Below are 7,463 nucleotides of genomic sequence, written 5' to 3' on the forward strand. Positions count from 1 at the left end.
CAGGCCAACACGGCCAACATCAACATCAGTTTGGAAGGACAAGGTTGATGAAAGGATAGAAGGAGAGAACCTTGCAGTATCAGGCCTGGATATCAGTGGAGCAGTCAGTACTGCTCTGTATAGTACCAACTTCTGTAATTCGTCGCCATTCTACTTGGAGTGGGTAAAGTGCCCCCGGACAGACCCCTATGATAGGCCTGGCAGCCGAAGTGTCACTCTGAACTATCTGGCAGGAACAGGTCTGCCTCACAGACCTGGCTCTGGGGCCCCCGCAATAGGCCAATTTCAATAAAGGACTTAGGTGAATAAAGAGCAACTCCTCCCAGCAGACTTTTTCTTAAACAGGCCCCCGGATGACAGCAAGCATATCTGTCAGCAGTCCGGACACCCGATCCCAGACTGGGATCCTCTCAGTAGATTCTGGAACCCAGTGAAACGCTGGAGTCCCCTTTCTCCTCAGGATGAGGGTCAATGCAGTCCTGAGCTTTGGCCAGGTGGGCCGCGCTGGCGGGGTCCATGGATGCGCGTATCCTGAAGGTGGGTACCGCACCTGGAACGGGGACCCCGCAAAGGTTTTGGAACACATGACACCTGTCCCAGATATACCCTCCCCCAGCATGCCTTGCGAGGGAAAAACTCCTCTGATTGGCTGCTGGGAAAGTGTGCTCCGCCAGAACCCCTCTAGTGCCAACTGCCGGCCAGGGATGCCACTGCATCCCTGGACCACAGACTGACCCAGCGGACAATTCTGGAATGACAGAGGTCCCGGAATTTGAACAAATCATGAATGGGAGCAACGTAACTCTCCCATTCCCCATTAACTTTAGCAAGGGGGCGCTACACATATGTAGCGCCCCCTTTTACTTTCAGTAAGGGCACTACGCTAAAGTTAGTGGCCCAGATTCAGGTAGAATGGAGCAATATTTGCGTGGGCAAAGAGCAAATATTTTTCTCTGCGCCCACGCAAATATTGCGTTTTGCCCGCGATTCACGGAGCAGTTGCTCCGTAAATTGCGCGGGCAATGTGCTAAACAGCCGGGCGTAAGGCTGCCTAATGTAAATGATCCCGCCGGGGGCGGGAATCATTTAAATTAGGCGCGCTCCCGCGCCGAGCGAACAGGCAATGCTCCGTCGGGAAACTTTCCCGACGTGCATTGCGGCAAATGACGTCGCCAGGACGTCATTTGCTTCTAAGTGAACGTGAATGGCGTCCAGCGCCATTCACGGTTCACTTACGTAAACGACGTGAAATTTAAATTTCACGAGCGGGAAGCGCAGCTATACTTTAGCATTGGTTGCCCCTGCTATTAGCAGGAGCAGCCTTATGCTAAAGTCGCCGTACGGAAACTCCGTACCTTGCGTGCGCAGGGCCCGTGCAACTTTTGTGAATCGGTGGTAGTATGCAATTTGCATACTATACGCCGATCACAATGGCCGCGCCCCCTAGCGGCCAACGCAAGAATGCAGCCTGGGATGTGAAGGCATAAGGAGGCTTATGTCTGTCACATCCTAGGCTGCAGTCGGTGTAACGAGGTTCCTGAATCAGGAGCACTCGTTACACTGGAGCAAGTAAGCCCTTGCGCGGGCGCAAGTGCTTCTTGAATCTGGGCCAGTGTGAGAATGAGAAAGATACGTTTTTCTCATTCTTAATTTGTTAAATTTGTCTGTCGCCAAATCTGGATTGTCCTGTGGGTAAGTCTGTGCTCCAGAGATGCAGTCTCATCTCTGGGCGGCAGGTGGCGCCAGAGGGGTCCAGGCGGAGCCGCTTCTTCCCAGCAGCCAATTGGAGGAGCTTTCCCTCGCGGGGCACGCTGGGGAGGAGTATTTCTGTGGCGGAGGCCGTTGTTCGGTTCTGGTTCTTCGCAGGTTCCTGGTGCGGCACACAGAATTCCAGACTCTGGGCCCTCCTGGTCTGGAGCAACTGATGCTACCAAGGGGCCCCAGTGACTTACTGGGTCCCCCTTATACTGAGGAGATCCCAGGCTGTATGCCGTTCTGTGGGGTATCGGCTTGAGGAGAACCTGGAGGCAGGTTATCCAAAAGGGCTTGAACGAACCATCGGGGATCTGGTGACCGGAACATTGACAGGTACACTTACACTGTCAACCGGTGACCCTAATGTCCCGTACACACGATCAATTTTTCCAACTTCATCATTAAAAATGATGTTGCCCACACACCATCGTTTTTGAAAAATTATGAACAAAGCGACGGCACTCTAAAGGGGAAGTTCTATTCGCCTTGAGGCTGCTTTTAGCTGGTTACTTGTTAGTAAAAGACGATTCGTGCTTTTTTGTCTGTTACAGCGTGATGAATGTGCTTACTCCATTATGAATGGTAGTTTTACCTCCCGTCTCATAACTTGCTTCGGGGCATGTGCGGGTTTAAAACGTCGTTTTTGCCCACACACGATCATTTTTTACGACACAAAAAATGACATTTTAAAAAATTACATAAAAAATTGAAGCTCGTTCAAATTTTTTTTTGGTCGTTTTTCAGAAGACAAAAAACGATGTGAAGCCCACACACGATCATTTTAAATGACGTTTTTAAAAATGTCATTTTTTTTTCATCACAAAAAGTGATCGTGTGTACGGGGCATAAACGTAGATTTACTGGGAGGATTTGCTCAACCATTTAGCTTATCCAAGTTCTAGGCCTGTGGCAGAGGTCTCACCAGAGCCAGGCCTGTGGCAGAGGCCTTCTCCTCCCAGCAACCTTAAAGTGGCACTCCGGCTGCCAGGCCTGTGGCAGGGGTCTGTCCGGGGATGTTTCACCCACTCTGGCTAGAGTGGCTACAAAATGCACTACTACTGAAAGCAGGATTGCTTTCCTTCTATCCAAAGCCTGATACCGCAAAGTTCCTTTACTTCATCAACCTTTCCTGTCTACCTCAAGTTGATGTTGGTCGTGTTGGGCCAAGAAATGAAGCATTCAGAAAACCTTATCTACGAATTGGACCTTCACTTATTGCTCTACTCACTACCTTCAACCCTAGACAACACATAGAGGAAACTCAATACGCCGATCCCAAAACAACCAGCGGCTCCTGAGGGGGTAGCGCTACACGTAGAGGCTCGTCCGGGATTCGGCTATTACCTCTGGCAACAGAAATTGTGAGTACAAGATTTACTAAAGAGCGAAGAGTGTCGTGTTTTGAACTGTCCGGTAACGAGGGGGAGTTAACCTCGCACAGCTAAGCTTGGGCGTACGTGCAGCAGAGCACGCGCCTGAAACGTGCATGGACAAGTTCTTCAAGTGGGAGGAGTCACCCACCCCTGCGTGAGACGTATAACAGAGTCTTCGCGCCATTTCAGCAGAACACCGCCCACCAGCAAGAGAGAAGGAGAAACCACGTGGTGATGTCTGCTATTCTGCAACCGAGCGTGGTTGCCCAGCGATTGAGGCCCCCTGCTACTTCATCGGGGGTCTCCAACATGTTTACCCCACCTGGAGTGCCAGTGACGGACACAGGGATCCGTATGTCCACCAAGGGACAGTTTGTGCTCCTGTCGAGCGGAGGATCGGAGATGCTGGGACTGTCCTGTCCTCGTTGCGAGGAGCTGTCCGTCAAGATCCAGCCCTTCGCCCGATGCCAGAAATGCCAGGCCTACTTATTTGCGGCAGCATCACCCCCGAAAGCTCCCCGGGAGTACCGGGTGAATTTTGTTACTGCAGTCGTCACCGCGGAGGAGGAGGCCGCATGGCCAGAACCATCCCCGTCGGTGGAAATTGTGGAGCTGGAGTCTTCCAAAGTTGAGGTCATCTCAATCTCATCCACTTTGACTCTCCGAACGGCTACCCCACCATCCTGGTCACCTGAGGTAAGCTCTATGACCGAGCAAGACCGAGAAGATGACCCGACCAGTGTAACAGATGTGACCAGTACCAAGGCAGAGACCACATCAGAGAATACTACTTCCACAGCTATCTCTGTGTGGCGTGCCTCTTTAGGAGAAGGTCCGGCTCAAACCTCCCGCAGCCGCGGTCGAGGCCTACCTCCCTGCCGCTCCTGGCCCGGGATGGCCGGGAGACTCTCCTGTATACAAACCCTGCAGGTTTTTGCCAGCGGAGGAGTTGAACTCCTCGGTCTTTGACTCTCTGTCAGATGACGGCGACCTCCATGACCACATGTTCGAGCCTATGTTCCCGGAGTCGCAAGGGTTTGGAGGATCCCGTGCCCTTTATGGTACCCGGAGGAGGAAGAAACGGCCGGAGCGCATCGCGTGGGTCTCAACAGCCGTCCATGGACGTTCCGCAGCTGACCTGGGGAGTCGGTGAGTCTCTTTCTGCTGTTTCACTCACCACCCCCGTGCCCCTTGTCGTTTAAAAAGGGCACCGGACGCTATAGTGCTGCCGGGACGCGGAGACCCACGAACATTGCCTAGTTTGGCCAGGCTGCAGCGCCTGGTGATCCAGAAAAATGCTGCCAGCCATGGCTATGAGTATCCTTATGTGCCACCTTCCCTCTTGAAGCAAATAGACCAAGAACGGGAAGCTTGGTGCCAGGAAGCTGTTTGGTCGCACTTGAAGATACCCTGCATCTTGGAGGGTGCGGACTTAATATTGTCCTATTTGAATACCAAGTTCGAACGCTGTCACCGCGACTGGAGCTGGGGTCGGCACATATACAGCGACCGGGTCGTGCTGAAATCTCCTGGGAGAGAGGACCAGGTATTTTCAGTTACTACGACCACTGCAGATGGTGACATTGTTATTTTGCCAGACCCGCGCTTCTACAAGTGAGCTGCATGTCCGTTTGGTCTGGCATACGTACTTTTAAGAAGTTTTGGACAAGGGTTCTCGCCCCCACTCAAGTTGTTTTTCTCCCTTTTCCCTTTTCCCCCTGGCCTCTCCGGATCCACATCAAGGCTTATGTGAAGAACTTTGGAGGGGTTGGGTTCAGTCAGTTAGAGGGGGTCCTTGCCAACTTCTCCACAGCACTGGAGGAAGATTCAGCGAGAAAATAAATGTTTTATATTTTTACTTCCTTTTTGCTGCTATTTCTTTGCTACTGAACTTGGACTGCCGTAGTACCAGCGCACTGACCGCTAGGGGCAGTGTTCTGCAACGTTTTATTGCAGGACAGAAATGTATATATATAGCTAGATTCAGGTAGGGGCGCGCAACGTTAGGCAGTCGTAGCGTATGGCATTTACACTACGCCGCTGTAAGTTAGATAGGCAAGTGCTGTATTCACAAAGCACTTGCCTCCTAAGTTACGGCGGCGTAGCGTAAATTGGCCGGCGTAAGCGCGCCTAATTCAAATGAGGATGTGGGGGGCTTGTTTTATGTATATTAACTGTGACCTGGCGTGATTCACGTTTTTTACGAACGGCGCATGCGCCGTCCGTGTACATATCCCAGTGTGCATTGCGCCAAAGTACGCCGCAAGGACGTTTTGGTTTCGACGTGAACGTAAATTACGTCCAGCCCTATTCACGGACGACTTACGCAAACGACGTAAAATTTTCAAATTTCGACGCGGGAACGACGGCCATACTTAACATTGACTAGGCCAGCTATTTGATGGAATAACTTTACGCCTGAAAACGCCTTACGTAAACGGCGTATCTTTACTGCGACGGGCGCACGTACGTTCGTGAATAGGCGTATCTAGTCATTTACATATTCTACGCCAAACTCAACGAAAGCGCCACCTAGCGGCCAGCCTAAATATTGCACCCTAAGATACGACGGCGCAAGCCGTCGTATCTTAGATAGGTTTAAGTGTATCTCAGTTTGAGAATACACTTAAACTTACGACGGCGCAGATTCAGAGTTAAGTCGGCGTATCTACTGATACGCCAGCGTAAATCTTTATGAATCTAGCTAATAGTTTTTTTTTTTCTCTTGCAACAGAGTAAAAGTAAATTATGCTCAGCACTTACGTTTAAACTTAGACTGTTCTCTTTGGGAGGAAGGGAAATTTCATGCTCGGGCCTGAGTGTGCAGTTTCACTTCTGACCTTGGGGACTTGTATATAGAAATGTTCTTAATATATTAGGATATGTATATTTTTGTGTATGTTCTCTTTTATATTCCCTATGCAGGTTATTGGACCCACCTACTATCAACACTGCGGAGAATGGGCAGCATAGATAGATAGGGTTGTGTATGTTATTGTAATGTCATGTCATATTTAAAGGCACTAAGATTTGTAATCCAATGTTTCCAATTATGTTTTTCTCTTTTCCTACTTTCCTTTACTGTTTAGCAGGTATCAGGCTGGCATTCAGGCTTGAATGCCTTAGGACACTGGGGACAGTGTCATTTCAAGTGGGGGGGAGTGTGTAGTGCCCCTTTACTTTCAGAAAGGACGCTATGTTAAATTTAGTGAGGAGTGAGAGAGTTATCTTGCTCTCATTCTTGATTTTGTTAAATTTGTCTGTCGCCAAATCTGGATTGTTCTGTGGGTCAGTCTGCGTTCCAGGGATGCAGTTTCATCTCTGGGCGACAGGTGGCGCCGGAGAGGTCCAGGCAGAGCCGCTTCTTCCCAGCAGCCAATTAGAGGGGTTTCCCTTGCGGGGCATGCTGGGGAGGGGTATTTCTGTGGCGGAGGCCGTTGTTCTGGGTTCTTCGCGGGTTCCTTGTTCCGGGTGCGGCACCCACCTTTAGGGTGTGCGCAGATCACGGGCCCCACCACTATGGCCTACCTGGCCTGGGGTCGCGTGCTACGCAGAGTTTCTGACTCTGGGCCCTCCTGGCCTGGAGCAATTGATGCTGCCAAGGGGCCCCAGTGACTCACTGGGTCCCCACTCTACTAAAAAGATCCTAAACTGTATGCTGTTCGGTGGGGGATCGGCTTGGGGAGAACCCGGAGGCAGGTGATCAAAGGGGGCTTGAACGAACCATCGGGATCTGGTGACCGGACATTGACAGGCACAATTACACTGTCAACCGGTGACCCAAACGTGATTTACTGGGAGGATTCGCTCTATCATTCAACTTAACCTTGCACTAGGCCTGTGGCAGAGGTCTCAACATTCAATCAGAGCCAAGTCTGTGGCAGAGACTTGTTCCTCCCAGAAACCTCAAGTGACACTCTGGCTGCCAGGCCTGTGGCAGAGGTCTGTCCGGGGGCACTTCACCCACTCTGGCTAGAGTGGCGACGTACTGACGCAATTACAGAAGGCAGAGCGGCTTTCTTTATCTAAAGCCTGATACTGCGAAGTTATTCTATTTTCATCAACCTTTCCTGTCCACCTTAAGTTGATGTGTTGGTCGTGTTGGACCAAAGAAATAAAGCATTCAGAAAAAATTCAATTACTGCTCTACTCACTACCTTCACCCCTAGACACTACATAGAGGTGACTTAATACGCCAATCCCAAATCAATCAGCGGCTCCTGAGGGGGTAGCGCTACAGTTATAATGGTCAGATTGTTGTGTTCAGGACTTTTCCCTCCATAGAGAAGGACATGACGTGAACTCTGGTTGCTATGGGTTACTGTGCTGTGGAAA

The sequence above is a fragment of the Rana temporaria genome, chromosome 5, assembly GCF_905171775.1.
Source record: "Rana temporaria chromosome 5, aRanTem1.1, whole genome shotgun sequence".
Lineage (NCBI taxonomy): Eukaryota > Metazoa > Chordata > Amphibia > Anura > Ranidae > Rana > Rana temporaria.